Raw genomic sequence first — 22,500 nt, 5'->3', positions numbered from 1 at the left:
AAAATTTACATTGTGTATTGAATCAAGCAAATACGCAAGTCATGCAATCAGGGAACAGAAGAAATAACATGATTTAGGTAACCAGCTATGACTATAAATTTATAAATAATCGAAACAAAAAACTCTACGAATAAAGATTTTTAAAATGCATTATTCACTGAAGAGTTCTGTAAGTAACTACTGAAAAAATACTTTCCACATTCACAAGAAAAGAAAAAATCCAAAATGTACCTAAGGAGTCACTGTGACTTGTTTGTTCAGATCTACCTACCCAGTTATTCTTCCCTCCCTTTCTCCCCCTTAAACTACACCTATATAAATGGAAATTCAAAGCCTATAGTTTCTAATGCACTCTTTGTGGATTAGTTAATTTTTAGGTGAGTTACAGGAGTATCTAATGCAAACATTTACATTTACTAAAAGGGGGGAAAAAGAAATATGGAGTTACCAAAATCATTATAGCCATTATTTGAACAGAACATTTCAACCCTGCTGAATGCTTATAGACTTTCAGCTCTGTCCTTCTGGTATCTTTTCCAGCCCTTTTTTTAACTGCATTCATACAGACACCATTGACCAGCACAACAGTCACTGAGTGCATTTCTTCCCTGCAATTGCATTGTGTTGCCCCAAAATTTTGCACTTGTCAAATAACATCCTGCTTTTCTCAACTTTTGGGTTCCTGTGCAGGTTTTAGAAGTCTTAATTTTCAGGGAAATTCACTATGGTAAAGAATGAGAAAAGAAAGGAGGAAACGTGATTTAAATGAGCTCGTGTCTTCTACTGAAGCTCCCAGAGAGATATTCAAAGTTTGAAAATGCAATCTCTAGATAAAGATGAAAGCTCCTGTGCTGTGTCTCTGCAAACCAGAACACAACTGGCACTTAGTAAGTTGTCCTGTCTGCTGATGGGAGCAGCAGGGATGAATCTGGCCTGTCCACTTGCACTTCCCTTTCTGAAACCAGTAATAAAGTTTGAGAGGGGTTATTTTTAAAGCAGCTCTTAGAGTGTTCCAGCTCACTACTGTCAGCTTCAGATCTAAAATGCAATTTGATTTATAATTACATTTTAAAAACTAGCATTAAAATAACATTAGAGGGGTCATAATCTGAACTTTTTAATAGTTAGGCACGTAGCATATATTTAGAAATGGATCTCCAACAGGATTCATCTGGAACATATTCTGACTGGAATTCCTTCCCTCAGCCATTTCAGTACTCTGCTGAAGCTGGTGTGCCAAGAGGCCATGGTGGAGCCCTGTATTTCAGCTTGCTTCAAATGGAAATCAACTGAAATACACTGCTGGACATTTGCTAGTCAAAGTCTTTTCTTGCATCACAGTCAGGCCCATGTTTGTAAACACCAATGGGTGAGATAGTGCTGGAGAATCTGGAATAAGAACTCTGCACTGAAAAGACGCATGTCACATCCCTTGAAAAAGGCAGTTGGCTCCATGCTTCTGAACCTCAAAGCCACTTTAATTTTCCTCTCCTCTGTGGCCCAGAGTGATTTGAGGGCATTCACCACTTTGAGCAGTTCCTAGAGGTCAAGTTCTGCTCATGCCAGCCAAAACACACATGCAGTGAAAAAAGCAGCATTCCCAACAACTGTTCCTACCTGTCCTCCCAGCTGTGCAAACAACTCACACAGGCACTCAGGGAACCTCTGCCTGCACCTCCTGAACAAAGAGGGGCTTCAGATGGGGCACAGGCACCTTGCAAATTTTGCCTTGTTCTCAAGTCCAACCTTCTGATGAGAAAGCCTTATTACTCTTCAGCTCTACACTGGTACCTAACTACAACATCAGAGGCAAAAGGCAGACAAGGAATTCGGTTTCTGAACACTAGTGCTGAAGTAAATGAGCTAGTAAAAAAAAAAAAAAAAAAAAAAAAAGCCTGTGCCTTAAAACCAAGTTTGAAATTTTATAGGCTTTTACTCCATAATTTGTACTTGAGCCTTCTGTTATTTTTAAACAAATCTAATTTCTTACAGCTGTGAAATTTACATTTTAAGAGTGTCTAGTGGCCATGTGCATTAATTACTTTATTGTAATATTTTAATGAGTTTGGGGTTCAACTCTGAAAGAATCTTTCTGAATCCCTGCTTCCCCACAGAATTACACCAGAACCTGATTCAATCACAACTTCACACACCCTGGTCCAAACCCTGATGGACTTGCACAATATTTTCAGTTGTTTTATGAAATCACTGAACTTTAAAACTGGCTCCAGATTTTAGGATTTCTCACCAAACTAGCATTTCCCTGGTTCAGGATCAGAGCTAGGCTTTGAGGAAGTTTGTATTTAGAGCTGAACTTGCTGGCTGAGCCTCATCTCAATGAAAGGAGGCAGCAAAATGCAAAGTTCTGCTGTGACAGTTAACATTTGGGCCAGTCTTGTTCAAAATGACACATAATGATGCAATTGCTTCCATCTCAGTATATATGACATAAAAACATGCAGGGCTAAAAGATTAACCTCCCTAAGGAGTGTCTAAATTCACCAGGGCAGATTGAAATGCACTACTGGAAGATTTCCACCTTTGTAAGAAAACTGAAAAGTACTGCAGTATCCATATTCCTGCCATGGTATCCCCTTTATGGATTTTGGTGGTTTGTGTCATGCTAAATTATTTCTTCTTCATCTATGCATGTGCATAAGCAGTGGTGGGACATCAGTAAAATGAACCTGTTTTTTCAGGCAGTTTTCCTTAAGGATTTAGTGCCTGTCCTTGCACTGCTGCAGGTGCAAGTGCTCATCTCAGGACTGAGGCAGAAACCTGCAGACCAACGAGGATCTCTAGAATTTGAACTGAAGAGATAAACCTTCTTACAACATCCAGTGCACTTTAATTCTCTATGAATAAGCTAAAGATGCAAATCCATAACACACTGAACAATGGGTTCAAGTACAAATACAGATAAATGCAGGGAAAGTGGGACTGACTGTGTTTAGCTGACTGTGATAACAGTAAGAGGTTCATCAGCTGTCAAGTGCCACCACACACAATGCACCCACAGTCAGGCTTGGAAATCTGACCACTTTTGTCCCCAACTCTCACCTCTCTTGGCTAGGGCAAATGCAGAATTGCAACTTCAGTGAACTACCCAGCTTTTTAAAAAGCATGTTTTTAAACCACTTACAATAAGAGCAACAGTTATTATTCAGTACATGCTTTTTATCAGATTGAAGATAAACTTTATTATAACTGGTGGAGATGGTATCAATGATTTGTGGTCTATGTGAATTCTGTAATGAGAAATGGTAATCTGTCTTGGGGCAAACAATATTGTTCTGTTTACTATGCAATTAGCAATATTAAGTCAAGATTCTATAACTGATAGCTGAAAATAGGGGTGGTAGGAAGAAACTGGAAGCACTGGGAGCTGTCACAGGACAATTATCTGAGGTCTATAAATTATTTACGGTACTTTAGCCTGACATTCCCTCTCATCTCCAAAAATCTTCCTCAGTGCTCCAGAGATGCTTGCTGTAAAAGTATTGAGACTGTCAGCAGTTTGGGGCAAAGCCAGAATCTCTCCTTGTTGTGAATACTGAACATACAGCATAGTGCAGGAACTTCATTTTCAGAAAAGCATCAATAAAATAACAAAAAATACCTCCAAAGGAGAGCTTTACTTTGAAACAATGGACCAACAAGCATGACAAAAAGAGGTGAGACCTAATCTCCAATTCCTGGCATATCTGATGAGAAACAAAGACAGAGTATTTCCCCTGCATTTAATCTCTTCTTTAATTTTATAAACTGAGTCCCACACCTTTGTGTGACCAAAATCCTGCACTTCTTGTTTACTCTTAGATCAGCCTTAAGCTACCACCATATGGAGCTGGGAACACCACAGACAGAGCAGAAACAGCCCTTAACTAATGGTCAGAGTAAATTGTGTTGGGAGTCAAGTGGGGCCACTCTCAAGTGGCTGGTTAGGAAAAGGCCTGACCTATAATGGAGCCTCTGTGTAAAACAATACGTTTTTTACTTTACATTTTAAAGGACAGAACCATAAGTATGATCAGCCACAGAAATTTCACAGCCTTTTTCTAGTCAGTTCCTTGCTGTGCACATGCAGTCCAGCCCTTTTGGCTCTGATTCTGCAGCAGTAAGAATTTTGAGATTACCTCAACAGGAACTCAGAGCTACAGCACAGAGCTTTCACAGCGAACAAGCAAGACCTATAAAGTGCTAGGGTCCTCCTTGCTAAACTGATCTTCCAAAAAAAAAAAAAAAACCAACAAAAAATTAATCAGATGATCACATTCTTAAAGTAGCCAATTCCATTTGTAGCTCTCTGGAAATGTGATGCTCCCCAGAGAGCTCCATTGCACCCAGCAGGCAAAAGCCACATTTAAGGCAGCATGACACAGCAGTGCTCTGGCAAGTGGGGTGCCACAAGGAAGGAGCTGCTTCTGGCAGCCTCACAGCCCCTCTCTGTGCCCTTTTCCTTAAGGATCTGTGCCTTAAATTCCCATATACCACTGAATGACATCTGGCTGATCCAGAAGATTAGCAGCTTATTCCACCTTTGTTCTCTGCCTTCTTTTAGGACGAGCAATCAATGACACCACAGCAGGCAGAACCCTCCGGCACAAAAGCTAACAAAATTGTAGAATGCTTTAAGGAATGATGTAAAACTTAGCAGAGAGTTAGGGAAGGGTATTCCCACACAGAATCTCTGTATAAATTCCAATGCTACGTGGAAGGGCTCTCAAATTAACTTGACTTTCCTGAACAGAGCAAGGTAAAACCAGCATCAAATGACTGCAAGAGCAGCCTCTTTAAAACTGATAAAAGTACAAACAGTTTTAATCAAGTGTGCAGCAAATTTGAGTGTTTCCTTTTTGCAAAATAACACTGAATCAGAGTTTCACACCAAAAAAACAAACACATACTGCAAAAATAAGTGGGGGAAAAAAAGAGGAGTATAAAACTTCACGTTTCTGTTCATAATATCTCAGTGATTGGCAGAAGTTGTGCACAAACTTCTACTTTACAAAAATCCACTCTTTGGAGGGAAGAACACTCAATAATTGGCATTTATAGGGCATAATTTATTTTTCTGAGGAGACCCTGGGTCAGATCATTCTTCTTTCCTATTGTTCAAAATTTATTCCCAGATTAAGAACTTCTCCTATAAACAGGTATAATAATTTTCTCCAGAAAGCATTTTTTTCCCTTTCAGTAATTGGCCTACTTAAATGTTTTAATGCAACTACTGACATACAATAGCACAAAAGGTCCTCTGACTATAATATAAAGTGAGAGATGAGATTTCTAAAAACTTTTGTATGAAGGTGATCTAGGATTGACAAAAACAAACAGCTATAAAACTATCTTTAAAGGTCATAAATTAGGTACTCTCTTAAATGTAATTCAATCATTCACTGTTATAGGAGCTTGATTCTATTAGTTGTCCTATGCATTTTACAAAACAGAACTCCATTAACATTATTCACTTATAGCTTCCCTCTATAAGTGGATATTCTGCTCAACAGGCTTTAAATAGATTTTTTTTTCCCCCTGAAATTGCTATTAAGCATACTTTTACTCAAAGGGCAAAGTAGGCATAGGATTATGCTTGTACTTCATGCAAAGGATACATTTTCAGCAATCAGAACCACATTCCTATGAAGTAAAAATACTCTATATAAGCCGATTGGTTCTATCCCTCCTAACCTTGCTCAATAAGGACTCTATTCTGATCTTTTGGGTTACACACAAGTTTTCTAATTTGGCTGAATAAAGGTATCTTGTTGGGCAGCTTCATGAGCATATTCTGTGTCTTGAATTCTGACCTTGACGTATTCAAGGTGGATCTCACTTATAAGGTGCTGCTCAGAGAAGGAAAAAATACTTTAATTTAAAAAAAAAAAAAAACAACAGGATTTTTTTTGTTTTTTTTATTTTCTTCAGTTAAGGAATACATTATAGAAGTCCTGCTTTTACATACCTGGCTTTAGAGAAACACTAAAATCGTAAACCTTGCTAAAGTAACCTCAACACATACATAGTCACAAGATTTTTAGAGCAATTTGCTTAACATTTAGTTACACTTCAGCCACAGAAACATCTACTGTAGATCTTACACCTCTGATTTCATGTTGATTTTACAGTGAGTTGTATGCCCTCACCTCTCACAGGTGAGATAACCCCATCCTGCACAAGCAGAGGGGCACTGTGCTGGGCCAAAGCTCACATCCCACCGGCAGCCTCAAAGGATTTCAGCCACACGCTGCAATAATCTGACACACGAACAGGCTCTGGCCCATTGAGGTGCTGGAGTTGCAACAGCACAATCTGTACATAAAATATGCATATGCTGAGAGCCAAATCCTCTTTCAGCTGGTTACCATACTCTGTGTTCATGTCTTACTGCTTAAAGCAGGACACATGGCAGAAATCCTACACTGTTGTTCTCATCGGCCACACCAATCCCAGATAATCAAGTCAGGGCAGACACTCTTTTCTCAGAGGAAGGGGTTGAATTTTATCTGACCACTAAGCTTCAGCTTGCACTTGAGGTTCTAATTTTCTTCTGGTCTTAGCCCATTTCTGTCTTGCTCTGGCACACACTGCCCTAGTAAGTACATTTATTACCTCAGTAATTCCTCTGAGGGCTGTCTCACTTTCACTTTATATCTGGACTCACATAAGCATCTCCCCATTTTACAAGGAAACATTTATTAGCCTCTGATCGGAGCTTCCTGTTCCACCCTGCAGAATCCCATTGTCTGCTCCCCTTCAAAAGCAGGCTAACAGGTTGCACCCCCCTGGGCAGCTCTTGCTCACGGTGTTTGAGTCCTGGCCATGCAGCACGGACATGGAGAAGGCATGGAGGGGCACAACCAGGCATCCCAGGTGAGCCCCCTGGCCTGTTTGCAGGCTTTAATTCAGCAGGGCACACACAGAGTCAACATAGGGCACTTACACAGCGGGACCTCTCACCAACCAGCAGCACTGGGAGACCCTGCAATTTCTAGGGTGCCCCACTCATGCTCCTTGTTCATGCCCTTGGGACCAGTGCAGAAAAGACCTGTGAAAGTCTCCTTCACCCAAGGTTTCCTCAACTATGAGGTTGATCGTATTACTTTGGGACACTTGAACAGTAGAGGGTAAGCCTATTATATCATAAAAACAGGGATTTCTGCTGTAATTCTTCCAGTTCACAGCTAATTATTGTACTTGAGAGCTGCTCTTGGGATTTTTTTTCCAGGTAGTTGTGGATCATCACTGCATGTTCCAGGTCCACCCTGCAAAAATCCTCAGTGTAGCCACTATTTGGTAAAGTTGGTCCTGTCCAAAAACTGTCCAGCATTGCTCAGTGTTACACAGGAAACTTTGGCCATGATCCTCCCCAGTCACAGCACAGACATATCATCAGAGGAGGTAAAAAAGTATAATCACTAGAAAATAAAATTGCATGGATTTGCCCCAGCTGTAGGTCCGGGGACAAGAAAAAGATTTCAATGCACTGTCTATTTTGCTGGAAACCATGTGAAGTCTCTCATCCACATCAGCCTGCTATTTTTTACTTCCATGGGAGCAGACAACATTCGTATTCAGCTGCTCACTTATAAATAAAAAACATTTTTACATGGGTGGATTGGAGTGGCCTCTTTTTTCCCCCCTCTTTCGGTTCCCATTATTTTATATATTACACACATGTTCTGTCAGCGAAGCTCACTTTGTTATCTGAAACATCTGTGGTACCCTGCTGTGGAGAAGGCCAACACTGCTGCTGCTGTTGCTGCCTGTCTTTATTAGCCACTGATTTGCCGATGTCGTCCTGCGCCGGCTCCAGTTGGCCTCAGCAGCGCCGGGGCTGCACGGCACAACTGCGGGGTTCTGTGACCTGCCAGGGGGCTCCTGCACGTTCACAACGGGGCAGTTTCCCTCTCTGGGAGGGTGTGAAACCAAGGTTTCACGTGGGAGTTCATGCAAGCACTGGTGTTTGTTTTTCTAAAGAAATCTCTGTGAATTTATGCCATTGCAAGGAGGCACATTCTCATCAGAACGAAAGGAACCCCCACCTGAGGCTCTCATGAGATCTGGCTGTTGAGCAGCCAAAATGTTTTCTCTTTTGGCCAAGTGAAAAGTTACAAGTTACCTGGACTGATCTCCTTTAGCCTTATTTTCAAATGCATTTTACAGTTCTAGTCCTGACATACGCTCAGTCCCATGAAACTCCCTGGGATCTTCTGTTGCTGAAAAGATTATTACCTAAGGCATTAAAGTATGGATTTCTTATGGAGTCAAAAAAAGTTTTTAAAACATCAACTTTGATATGAAAATACGTATATGTTACTTAAATGACATGTTTATAGATAAGATATTCAGGTCACCTGATAGGAAATGAAGCTCTTTCTATGTATTTTATACATGTACTTTCAGCAAGCAATAGCACTTGAGTAAAATCAGCTTAACCATTTCCCCTTTGAAAAAATCAAAACCCTCTTATTTTCATATGGATTTCTCATGCAACAGATGAGGAGAATATACATTCCATAGAAGAATTTGAGAGATGATTGTTAAACCACAAAACTTAACAAGAACATTTAGGGGAAGATGCAAGAACAACTCACGAAAACACTCACATGGACCAGATTTCCAGCTGATGCCATTGCTTCTGTGGCTCTACTGTTTTAAGAAACTGCTCTCTAATACAAAGCTAAGACAATAAGAAGTTAAAGGCACTTCCTTTCCTTTTTAAAGAAATCTATTTATCGATGACATAAAAATCTGAGCTGAGTTCTGACTCCCACAGGTACACTCAAACCAGCTTTCTTGTAGATTTTTCAGATCTCTCAAGGACTGGGAGCCTGATACAGAGAATAATTATGGTATGGAAGCATCACATGTCTGCTGTCACAGCTCTTTTACATGCAAGTCAGTGTGCATATGTGGCCAATTCAAGACTCCAGATTGAAGACTGATGTGGAGATAATTATAAAACAAAATAAAACACAGCTTTTGAAATAACACCCTGTTTTCTGTACAAAGTAATTGATCACCTAACCCCAGAAGGAAGGTTGCAAAGTTACTATATAACAAAGTGCTAGTAGCAGGCAGCTTGCTATATATTTCAGGATCAAGACCATGATGACAAGGATAGAGAATCAAGAAAATGAATTCCACAAAGACATCTCTCCCCTCCTGAAACCTCTTTTGCTTGGAGCATTACTTACTTTTAAATTTGGTTTGTTTATATTACACAGCCTTAGTGCCCCAAAACATCTAAACTCTGTGCCGAAACAGGAAGGATATTTCCATATTTAAAATCTGAACCTCATTTCCTATCTCCTGAAAATAACTGAGATGTGATAGCACTGGTCTCCAAAATAATTTTCAGATTCCCCACTAACAACTTGGCGTGCAGTAGAACAAGCTTCAGAACTGCTCCCTGGTCAATTCATGGTGTTTAGCCAGAGCAGGAACTAATCACAGAGTCACAGGTTGTTCCCTCTGCCCCAGGCATGTCCTCAGAGGGAAAAATGGGATGGGGTACTGTGGCTACTGCTGCCACTTGCTGAGGAGTGTCTAGAGAAGGCATTTCTAATCCTCTGGAGGCCAGGGATGTCACAGATGTTTTCCACTACCAGAGGAGTGCAAAGTACCTGAGCAACAGCAAAGATCTGACCTTAAACTTGCAAGATAGCCCTTATTTGGAGGAAAGTGCAAGGAAGGAATAAAATTAATGTATACACATGAACAAGTCCAAAACTTGGAAGATGAACTGAAAAGTCAATTATCTTTATAAATTTTCAAACTGCAAACAGTTTCAAGCAGGACAGTTTTTCACTCTCTCCAGATCCTTCTGCAGGACATATGTACAAGATAGAAAAAGACTTCACATAAAGAAATATGCTAACTTGAAGTGAAGATATTTATGGTTGTGGGGAAAAGAAAAAATTAGTGCAGTGTTATGTTGGAATGATAGTAATTTCTCTTTTACCGTTTGTGTATGTCACCATCTATTGTTGCACAGTCTTTAACATTCATCTGAATATTTCATCCATGCAAAAATTAGTCCCAGCATCTTTTTTCTGAATAATGGCGGGCATTGCTTCACAACTGCAAACAATCCTTTATTGCTATTGAGTGCTATAGTCAGGCTTGTTCCACACTGGAGGTTAGAATCTGATCCTAAGTCCATTAAATCACAGAGTCTTTTTAAAGTTTAATCTTGAGAGGATTTGAGTTATAAACAAAGGACACTATACATGGGGAAAGAAACAACAGAAAACTATGAACTTATGACATTAATGCAACCTCAAGTTCAAATTTTGTGTGTGATTTAGCAAGAAAATTCTGAGCTTTCAGCAGCAGCCTATACACCCTGGCATGTGGGCAAAACTAAACGCAGCATTGATGATCATATCCAAAACACACATATGGATCCCATTTTACTATAGTCGTGATTCTTCATGTGCAAAACATGTGTCTGACTGGTTTGCTTTGGCTTTTTAAGATGTGTTTTTTTTCTCTGGTGGGGGCAGGGGGCAGAGAAGTAAATAAACAATTTGCATGGTCCTTGAATATACATTATCTATGAAGAGAACAGCCTGGGATCAAGGGCAGGTAAAAAGCCCGGACTTCAGCTAAAAGTATCAATTTCAGCAAACAACCAAGTGCCGACAGAGAGAAACTTAGTCCACTCTACATCCTCTGCAACACACTAATCTATCCCACTCCATAATTGCTAGATAGGAAAGGGAAAAAGGGCTCCAGATGCTAATAACTTGGAAGTGGTAATTAGAGGAGTCCACATTACTGCTGTGAGACTCCCATCTTCCCTTGATTACTGGAAAGAAATTTTTTTCCAGTGGGTCTCCTTCTCACTTCTAAAACAAGCAGCACTTCTGTGTTCCTTAGCCCCATCTCTGTCTCACTAAACACATCAACAGGAATTTGATTGGGCCCAGAAAACTTTCTCTATCTTCCTTAACACTGGAGGATGCTCTGTTTCCCATAGAAAATGTAAGAAAACATCCACAAGCTTATAAGGTGACCTAACAGGAAAGTACCACAAGCCCCAACTTTTAGTTATACAAGATAAAAATTGCCTTCTGCAGCCCTAGCCTGAGTGTGACAGAGAACAAGAGAGTCTGCTTCCCTTGTTTCAAAGGGTAACAAATATCTTTAAAGGCTCCTTGAGCATTTATAATCTCTAGGATCACAGAGACAAAGTAAGTCTGGAAAGGGTCTGAACATCGCATGAGAAAGTAAAAGGAAAAATACACTTATCACAAAGAGAGAATGCATTTGTATTAGGATATTGAAATAGCACAAGGCTACAATGACAGGCTATAAATTTTTCTCTTGGACTGTAACCAATATTTTCCATTTCAAGTAACAACAGTGTAAGAAAGAGCGACTCAGAATTAATAGGAATTACGGACATAAATTGGTAGGTACTTAGGTGAAAAAGAACCTCAAATTCAGCTGCTGTTAAAGGAGAAAAGGTTAACTAGCCCTGTGAGCAACCCTTGGACCCATTTATACTGCTGACAAAGTGACCAAAAAGGTATGCTTAGACTTTAACAATGGTGCCCATCTTTATCATTCTCAGATTCGTAGCCCAGAATGTTACAGTGAATATTTTGGCAGTGAAAAGCATCTTGTTTCTATGCCTGAAATTTAACATTAAACATAACACTAAGCCAAATCTATGTTACCTGATAATAATAGCAGTGATAGTAACTACATGGCTCTGCAGTGATGAGAATTAAGTTACAGAAATTTCTCACTTCTACTTTTTCTGATTTGATATGTCATTTCATTAAACAACCATGAATTATTGAATATTAATAATTTTAAATCAGTGTTGTGCCTTAAGATATACACTTACAGACTATTAGTATTTTTCTTAACCATTTTATTGCTTTAACTGTCTATTGAAACACTGGCTGCTTAGTTAAAAAAATTGAAAATCAACTAACCAACCAAGCAAACTAGGACTGGGCTTCAAGGAGCCTTTTAGCCAAAGCCAATGTACATTAGCCAAGCTGGATCCACGAGAAAAACAATTTTTCCTCTGTTTTAAGACTCAGTCCTACATTTGGTTTTGTACATGTAAATCCACATAGTTTTCTAACAGGTCCATCAAACCTCGAGACATAAGTCTTAAAACTGAAACTAAACCTGGCAAGTCCTCTTTTTCCCCCCTATACAGACTTCTAAAAAGAGAAGGACTGCAAATATTGTAAAAAAAATAAAATCAATGCAAAGTGGTTTAGCACAGGTGTTGCTGTTATTGTGCTACATTTGGAAAGCCCACACATTCAGCACACCTTCAATTCACACACCCAGCTGTGTGAGGTGGTGGGCTATTGTTAGTTTACAGGTTTGCAATAAAAAGCATGAAGTAATATTGGCAGGCTCAGGAGCTCTTTTTTTTTTTCTTATGATGTCTCCCTGCATCTATTTATCTAGTTCTCCTTGCTTTGTTTCTGCTTTTATATTCAGCATATTCAAAAAAGGGTCAGGAGAGGTTTTAAAGATGTAATGCCACGCTCAAGCCTTTTGAACACTAAGAGAAAACCTCAAAAGGTTCACGCATAAAGGAACAAAGATATAAGGATAGCTTTGAACCTAAGGGGCTCTCTCACTGCAAGCAAGTGCATTGCCAGCATGTCACAGGTGTACACCACATGAGCAAGTGAAAAAATAAAATGCCTTTGTGAAGGGGTGTGATGCTGACGGGTCCGAGTGCAGAATGCATTAATCCCAGGGTGAGCGCGTGCATCTGTTAGATATTTATGTAGTTCCTACCAGTAGTTTGTACAGATATCTGAGCAGGTGAACGTCAACAGCTTTGAGGCCATATGTTAAAGGGAGCCTGGGAGAGGGTAGGGGAGGGCCACCAGGCCCTGTGTGTGTGACAGGAGGGCAGGCACCCCCAGCCTGAACACGGCCCTGGGTAGGCGGCACTCGGGGCCAGCCTCAGGCTCCTGCTGCTGAGCTGTGGGACACCGGGCAAACAACTGAGCCTTCCCCTCCTTGAACAGGAGTTACTGAATGTGACCACACAACGGCAATGTTCTTTCATGTCTCTCTATTTTTTTTTTTTTTGGTGGGAATTTAGTAGATTTTTTTAATGTATTCAAAAAGTTTGTCTTGCAGAGCTGTATGAAAATAATTTTTAGATGTTGACTTTAGTTTGTTGGAAGAAGACAGAGTGAAGATCTCCGTCTCCTGGTGGTTACAGGAACACACTACAGCAGGGAAGAACCAAGTCCTGTTCCTTTGCCTTATTCAGAAATTGTTTTATTTTTGTTTTTATATGTTAACTCTGAGACACTTGAGTTCAGGAATGACCTGAATCAGAACCTGAGTCATCCCATTTCCCAGAACAGTCTCCTGACCACCAGACTCCACTCCTGGTAGGTATATGTATAAGCACAATTGAATCCAACCTGATTTCAAAAGAAGAAAAAATCAGTTGTAAGAAAAACAATGCACTTTCAAAAAGTGACATTTTGTCTATAATGTTTAGTTTCTCTACTAAATATCCTCAGCAAGGAACTGTGAGAATTCATTCATCTTTGAAAGAACTTATAGAACATGCTGAGAGGTCTCTGGCTGAAACATAAGAATTGTTTTTACGGTTAGCACAGAGTACTAGAACCCAAAAATTATCACTTTATACACCCCTTTAACTTAGACTCCTCAGTTACTCCTACCATACATGACTTTTGGGAATTAAAGGAAAACTGTTTTGATAATAAATGTGAATCCTCTAAAGGAGGTATGTTAGAAAAAATTTTCTTCAAATTAAAATTTTCTGTAAAATGGAGAAAACAAATCACTCAAATCCCCTCCATTTCAAACAGCCTAGAAACTACCTTGAACCTTCCACGGTTCAAGTTTCTCTCAAAAGTAAGGGAATCAAAAACTAGCCTGGGAGTCCTCCAAGACCCTTTTTCTAGAGGAGTAATTCCACCTTTGAAAATCTTGATACAATGAAGTGAATTCCTCAAGATTTGCAATTTCATTTTGATACAGGTCCACAGATACACACAGAGCTGCAGAAATGTGCCTTCCTCCCCGTTCTGAAGCATTACAGCTTCACTGAGAGCCTTGCAGGGAGGATCCATGCACAGGGCATGGGGCTTGTAGTTTATCATGGCCCAAACTCTGCTCCCAAATATTACTAGGCCACAGTAAATCCCATGAATCTCAACAGCTCCACTGAGACTGTTGCTAAGTGCTTCTGAAAATATCTAATCACACCTTCCCATCCTCTTGTACATCTACCTCTCACAATATCAGAACACACACTCCGTAGTAGCCCTTTTCAATTTATTTCCCACATACTTCCCTTGCCAAGAAGATATTGTTCATACCTCCTCCTTCACTGAGTAATTAACTTGTTCCAATCCTTGGAAATGAAACACTCACCCCTGCTTTTGCCCCAGCCCTCAACAGCCTCTCACAAGGCTCCTCTTGCAGCTCGCCACCCCATGGAGTGGGGGAAGACACACCATAATTGCTCTGTGCTTGGCTCCTGAGAGGGAATATTCACTTCTCTTGTATTTCTCTGCTTTACTTTAATGAAGCACAGTTAATAAAAAGGGGTGTGAGTAAAGCTGGTGCTTTAGCAGACACCCACCACCCTTGCTATTGGAGGCCCCTTGGACAGCCCCTCACTCCAGCATCTGGTCAAGAGTGGGCAAATCCCAATGTTGCTCCATGAAAAGGACAACATCAGGAATGACATCTCCACCGGGTATTAGAAAATATTGAGATTTTAATTTGGGGAGTTGTGCATTGCACAGCATCTGTAAAATATGTCCCAAACATTCTCAGGACTACAGCTCAAAGAGTTTGATTAAAATTGACTAAGATCAGTCTCTCATCCTTCTGTTTAAAAAATGAGAATTCATTTATGCAGTTTAATTCAAAGATTTATATATGATTAAAATTACTATAAGATGTCTAGCTTTTCTGCAATAAACTGCAATGGCCATCAAAATATTGATAGTCATTGGTAAATTACTTCTGTGTTTAATCAATGTTATTTTTTTATCATCCAATTTCTTCTTCAAGTCAGCTTCTAACACTAAACTACATTTCATCAAGGTTGGTAAAATGTTTAGAAAGGAACAGATGTCAGAATATGGGGATTGCCAATAACACTGATGGAAGCCAGTAATTTCTTTCCTGTCCAAAGGCAAAAGAATGAAGAATAATCTAGACTGTATACAATAATACAAGATTTACTACAACATTAATGGCTATAAAAAGTAAAAGTATACAAAAGCTATCTCCATTTTTTCCAAGCCATCACTAAGGGCAGTGTTTTTCAATCTGAGACAATTTTTACAGGAAAATGAAAGGTCTAGGTATTCTTAAACCTTTAAATATCCATAAAATACAGATGAAGACACAGGCTAGCGTTAGTTGCTTCCAAATATACTTGTATATTAGTCTATTGTGCAAGTTAATAATTTTGCCAAATCTCAAAAAATGTGGATGCAATCTTTCCTTTAAGAAAGCGGCTCAGCTTGTTATTTACAGATTGTAACATTTACATAAGAGTTTGGTTTAACAAGAGATATAAATATAGATAAAACCCTTAGGACTTCATTCTTTAAACTGCCCTCTAAAAATCTGCCCTACAATTTGCACACTGAATTTTGTGCAGACTATTCTTGGAAGCCTTTTGTGAATTAGGGAGAACTGACTCGAAACAGGGGCTGGTTAATCACAATTTTGCAAATTGTACGTAGCAATCATCCTCACATTGTGAAATTCAGATCTATAAAATGCTGATGTTTTAAAGCTGAAAAATAAATAAGCTAAGTAGGAGTACTTTGCTAAGGAAGGAGAAAAAAAGAGTAGAAGACCCTTTGCAAAGAAATCCTTAAAAAAATAATAGAGTAAGAGAAGTGGCATCATGAATAAAGTGTATCTCCATTCCTGATCTCAACTGCAAGCCCACCCTGGAAAAATGTTACCAGCTGAGTGTTCCTGCCCAAGTCTCACGTCAACACTCACCTGAATACACAAAACTCCTGCATTTCCAAGAATAAACCTGTGGGAGTGTTTTAGAAAGCGCCTGTATGTTCACCCACCACCTGGACAGGCCTCCAGAGGAGAAAGGGCTGGAGAAACCTCACCCTTCCCGTGTCCATCCCTGGCTGGCTGTGCCCCCAGCAGAGCTGCCCTGCCTGCTGTCACTGCAGCTCCAACTGGCCCCCACACGTTATGGGGCACGGGGAATACAGCACTTGACAATAATGGCTGGCAGCTACATGGTTTGAGGGAGAAGGAGCAGAATGTATGTGGAAAAGAGGATGCCTCAAAGAAGACTTCTTGTTCTGCTTTAAGCTCCAGCTAATGTAATTTCAGCAGCAGCTGAGTCAAAATTCTTCTTTTCCATACAGATTTTTGCAATTGCTAACATTAGTATAAATTAATGTCTCTATTCATTTTCCTTTATCTGTTACCAAAGGACCTTGACAAACTGACTGTTTTGAGTGTACAATGATATGCTGAAATTCATACAAAATGTTACCAATATCATTATAAGGACAAGACCTTTCCTTTGGGGTTCAGCAGTGACACAGCCAGTGTCAGTCACCTTCCTGCCATTCCAAGCCCCTTCACTATGGACACAAGTCACAAACAGTGGAAACTCTGTTTTCCTGATGTTGATCCTCCCCAAAGGTCAGGTTTCTTACCTCAAACATTCCAGCAGTTGCTTAGACTGCAGTTGAGGAATTTTGTGTAACATTGCTTCTAGAAAGCAAATATTTATGTTAGTAAATACCATTAAAGTAGTACTGTTATACAGGTATTCTCATTAGCAAACTACTAAATAGGAGGAAGAGAATTTTAAACTAAATGGATAAAAACATACTATATTTGTGTATTAAACAAACTTAACCATCTTAGTTGACCATGTTAAGTGTTTTGTCAAACATGAAGTCCGGCTATTAACTATTTTTATGGGAATTAATGTTTTTAGAATTACTACAAATTCAGAATTCATGCCTTTGCTACAGAGAGCAGGCAGATGCAGCAGGCCCTACAAATAAGCATTACCAGGATTTCATAAAAGTAGTGGTCAGGGGAAAAAAAAAAAAAGGAAAACAAAGGACCCACAGGAACCTTGTAGGGGGATGAAATAAAGAAATTCCTCTTGAATGGGAGAGCCTTACATTCATGCCTGGCTCTGAAAAGGTAGTTCAGGGATTTAACTTCACACATGATAAGTAAATATCCTGAACATCAGGCTCAGTTATTCTGGTAGAGCACAGTTATTCACCCACTCCTGCTGGAGTTACCCTTTTGTTGTCCTTTTCCCTTTTTAATTGAAGAAAGCATTTAGCCTACAACTTCATCATTGCATCTGAAAGTCAAAAGGAAAAGAGTCCAGGAATCTCAAAGTACATATTATTTATTCAAACAGAACAGCTTTAGCAATTTTGGCCATCGAAACAAAACTTTTTAATGGAATTGGTAAAGGATGGAATTTGTAAAGGATGAAAACTCTTTCGTTTTAGTTCCATCCCACTACTCAGATTGGAACCAAGATCTACAGAGGTAGAGCTGAGCACTAACCTTTGTTTCCTCTGCTTATCACTTTTGATGTCAAGACTGCATCAGGAAAAGTTCCTATGTTGCTTATTAATTCAAAATAAACCTGTTTTAAGGCCCTAACAGATGAGGTCTCTTGTGATAAGGGACCAGGGGACATTCATAGCAATGAAGGGCTGTAAGTGGGAAGGAGTCTTTCAGGGACAGGATCTGTATAATGAAAGCTCCCATAAAAACTTTGGAAGATTCTTGTTTGCTTTTTTGAAGACAACCTGCCTGTGAGTCCAGATGTACTCATCCAGACTTTCAAACACACATTTCAGTGTGATCTGAGTTTAAATGTAAGATGGTAAATGAGCTATTCATCATCACACCGAATCATCTTAAATATCACCTGAGCCATTTCACTTATTTGAGAAATGTTGGCAGCTCTGAAGTTGAAAATACTGTATATTTCAGAGGCAAAATGCCCAAGACTGGATTTTTTAATTTAACATAATGAAGGCAAAAAAGTGATTTATTCCTTGTTTGTTACATCCAGTTATGCTGATAATTAGGCAAATGCTTTGCCTCTATGTTCTTGTTACCTTCCTGAGTATTTGTACTGAAGGATTTTACTCTTCCTGCAGCCCAGCTTTTATTCGTGATCTGAGAGCACTGTATTTTCTTTATTTTATTTTGTTTTAGGCAAAGATGTTTCAGAAACATAATTTTAGTATGGATTCAAAATTCAGAGCTCTTAAAAAAATAATAATTATGTGTCTTAGCACCCACACATGACTCCAGCAGCAGGTAATTCACCATGCCAGTGCCCTGGGGTTGTGAGCAGCAGCCAGCTCAGGTGGGGCACAGGGCAGGAACTCACACACAGAGCAGCCCAGCAGTGTTTGATTCTGTGTGTTGACCCAGACATTAGGATGTTTACTGTCTGCATCCCACTCCTTCCCTCCCTGAAAAGCTCTGCAAAACCAAAGCAGCTCGTGACATGTCAGCCTTCTGATGGCTACATCAAGCTCTGTCTCTCAGCATTTCTTTACTGCTCGGCAAGATTTGACCTCGTGGCTCTAACAAATGACACCAACTGCCTGGGCAGCACAGGCAGACATTCCTTCACACGAGCCCAGAGGCTTTCAGGGCAACACGAGGCATCTGCTTCAGAAAACTGAAGGCAGTTGCTTAGGGGCAGAGTAGAATGTTGCTTTACAGTCCACTATAATTTTATTTTTATTACTACTACTACTTAACAGGAGTAGTTTCGAATAACTATAGTTGTCTGCTCAAAGCCAAACTCTTGCCAGATGCTGCTGCTCACAGTCCAATCTGAGAACAGCAGAACTCCCTGATGCTGCCTCTGAAGGGATGCAGACCTTGATTCCATGAGCCAGACAGACACAAGAGATACTACTAATTAAAACCAAAATATTCAACTCCTAAAAAAACCCTAAAAATCTACAAATCAGCATCAGGGTATTTTAAATTATCCCATAACTCCCATAAGCAAAAGAGCTTGAAAACTGTCTCTCTTTGGACACAATTTTAAGTTTTCTTTTTTGGCTACCTCCACCCAGGAAATAGATCCTACCCTTAAAGTTTTAGAACTTTAAAGATTCAGAGGAATCAGCCTCATCAAGCCATTTAGAAAAGTTTAAGGAAAGTGACCATAGGAATAACACCTTCTCTCAAAACCAATATCACTTAAGACATGATCATTAAGTTCAAATTTTAAAAAGCTTTAACACTTTAAAATAATACAAATTATATAGACAATATAGGGAAGTGTAATGAGCGTCACCAAATCTGTTTTCTCCTCTGTGATTCTCATGGCCCAGTGTCTCTGGCCTCACTGCACTTGTGGATTTGAAGCCATCTCCTGCCTTGGACCAACCTGGAGCTGGTCACCAGCTGCAGCTGTGCCTGCTAACTAGGGTCATTTTGAGTTTGTTTTCAATAACTTCCCCTGTTTACCAGTATTTTTAAGAAGTTCAAATCTAAAATCTCTGCAGCTAGAAATGTACAACATACAATGTGCCCAGCATAAGAAAATTTGAACAGACACTCACAATTTTCTTGTTTCCCTGTTAGGGAACGAGAAAGATCCACATTACATCCATTATCTTTCCTTAAGTGTTTTTTGTCAAATTTTGACTCTGCCACCATTCTTCAGTGACAGACATTAGGTATGACATTTTCTGACACAATGTCAATAGTGACATCAGTAATATTTGACACAAGGCACATTGGGGTTATTTGACACAGACAATTGGATAGCTCAGGGCACTGGAGATCCAATGCATAAAGAGTTATACCTCCAAGTCACCAGTGAATATCCAGCCCAATGGTTTCTAGCTGCTACCAAATGATGGCTCCTCAGAGTCTTTTAGAGGAGGAGTTGGGGTATATTGAACAGATGTCCAGAAAACAAAATTCAGCACAATAAATTACATTAATCTGTGCCCTATGTTGAAACACCATGGAATGAATAGTCAGTGACAAAGCTATTCTTCTACTGCTATCTGTAATTCCTTTTAAAAACGGTTGAATCCCAAAGGAGACATGGGAGGATCAAATGAGTCAGAGAGCACTACAGCTCCAGTCTCCTGAATAAGATTTCTGTCTCAACAGCTTTCAGTCCCATGGCTTTCATTAACAGTTAAATACACTTAGGGGAAAATACAAATGTGAAATCTTACTTTCAATGATGTGTTTTCCAAATATTTCACAATTGGCTAATATACAGGACTCACAAATGCTGAACAGAAGCAAAATGAATTACAGATATGATCACTCCAGAATTTCCTAGAGTGCCACAGTCCTGATTAAACAAAGCACTTCTACCTACATCCAATACAGCACTCATGTAAGACCAGAGTCTTGCAATATTTATTATGCATCTGGCTGAGCTCCCAAATCCTGCATTCAGCCCTGAGGTCCATTACTCACACCAGGAAGCTCTGGACATGAGCAGGAGGAGGTGTTAGTCCTGGGCACATATGGAATTACCTGCATTTACAAGGACAGTCACCTGCCCAAGGCATCTGGGTGCCTTTAGAATTTCATATCTCTAAGCCAAAGATTTAGAAATCTGAGTTCCACTGAATCACCTTAGAGTGCATGGATCCCCTTTTGAAGCAGATGTTTTACATTTTTGTCTTACTCTAAGGTTATGCTTGTGTTCAAACACCTTTAGCACATGCAACTTCATGGGAACAGGACTTCTTTAAGGAGCAGGGTAATGGTTTTTAGAGTTCAGTGTTAAGTGTTTTACTTATAGACCTCTTTTTTTTTAATAAGTACAATTGCCAAGTCAGAGTTAATTCATGAAGAAAATGCGCTCTCTTTTTCTATTTTGTATTAAAATGTTATTCACATTAGCCTGCTTATCAGAGAAAGCCTAAATGGCCATATAACTGCAGAATGGTGTTCAGTCAATAGCTAGAACCAAAGCTGGGCTACCAACATGTTCCCTAGAAGTTGATTTATTTTAAATAAGGCCATTCTTACAGGCTCCTCCACTGTTCTGCAAATGGTGACTTCCCTAAAAAAAAAAAAAGCCATCTTATCTGATAAAATCAAAATACATTAAGCATATTGACTGTCCCTTAAGAAATTATTCCACACTTTTACATATCACTGAAAAAGAGGCAAAGCACATTTTGTTAATCATTTTTTGGACCTTATATTACATTGCAACATCTCAAAAATGCTTTTTTTTTTTTTTAAGTGTAAGAACAATATGTATTTTACTGCAACAAAAGGGTTTCTCTAGCAAGCTATTGGGCCACTGAGCCACTAAGAAAGCTTACAGTACCCCACTCTCAGGAAGGATAAATTTGCATGTGACTTCACAGAAAGCATGCCCCAAGGCACTGCCACCTCCCTCTCAGTCAGGAGGGCCATGCTTTCACACGTGGGCAAAAACATCTGCTGCTTTCCCAGCCTCTGTCCACAGTGCCAGAGCAAGCAGTCCATTGGCAAGCCACGGTTCTCACCAGCCTTGGTGTTCAAAATCCCCCTTGGCAAAGCTCAGAAATTACTGAGCAGTAACACAGCCTCTTTCTCTGACGTTATTTACAACAGCAGGTAAGGACCAAGTCTCATTTTGCCAAAAGCTTTACATCACAAGTTACATCACATTCTCCTTGGCCCAGAATTTTGGAGCAGCGTTGCTCTAGGCACTGCCTGATGAACACACCCCTGCTCATCTGTCTTTATCCAAAAAGGAGCCACTCTTTTCTCAGTGGTGGACACCTGCCCTTTCCACAGCTCTAAATGATCTCTCCTTTCCCTGGTGAGCAGCCTTAGAGCCTCACTGCTGGGTTGGAACATTCACATGGTCACACACCATTTTACATCCCAACCATTCACTCCTGCAGCAATTTCATAGTAAAATATAAAAGGAAACTCACCAGTCACTGCAACCTGATTGTAAATTCATATAAATTTTCAGTGTGGAATTTATCTGTGGCATCAACTGAGACTGCACATTTTCCTCAGCTCTGTGGTGCTGATTTTAAGGTCAGAATTTAGAGCTTTGCCAGTCATGGCCTTGCAAATCACAGCTTTACAAATCCCATGGCAGAGACTACTACAGATGGGCTGTAATCCAACCCCAGCATGCACTTTCAAGTTTTGTAAAAAGCTAAATCTTAGAGAGAGGATTTAATGAAATTTGGGCTCTTAACAGGCTGAACAAGAGCCCTGAAGCTACACTGCTCTGAACTTCAGTTGGGATGATTTTAAAATTCAGATTTTCCAAATCCAGAATCAGTCTGTGACTGTTTTGCTGCTCAGCCCTTTTCTACCCCATGTGCTTCTCCTGGGCACCCTCATTTCCAGGGCCTGTGCCAGTGGCACAAGCACACAGGGAGGCCACAGACTAAAAAGGCAGGTGTGACTGACACAATAAACTGTAATAGCTTCTTCAAAACTGTTAAAGAATTT

At 39.8% G+C, this 22,500-nt stretch overlaps 1 protein-coding gene across 8 annotated transcripts in view; it reads right to left on the bottom strand.

The window, feature by feature from the left end:
* The window catches only part of ZNF536 (zinc finger protein 536), a 343,245-nt gene that overhangs the window by 241,780 nt on the left and 78,965 nt on the right, over window positions 1–22,500 (bottom strand). The window lies entirely within an intron of this gene.

This window comes from Zonotrichia leucophrys, chromosome 11 (genome assembly GCF_028769735.1).
Source record: "Zonotrichia leucophrys gambelii isolate GWCS_2022_RI chromosome 11, RI_Zleu_2.0, whole genome shotgun sequence".
NCBI classification, from domain to species: Eukaryota; Metazoa; Chordata; class Aves; order Passeriformes; family Passerellidae; genus Zonotrichia; species Zonotrichia leucophrys.
This window is presented reverse-complemented; position numbering and strand designations above follow the sequence as displayed.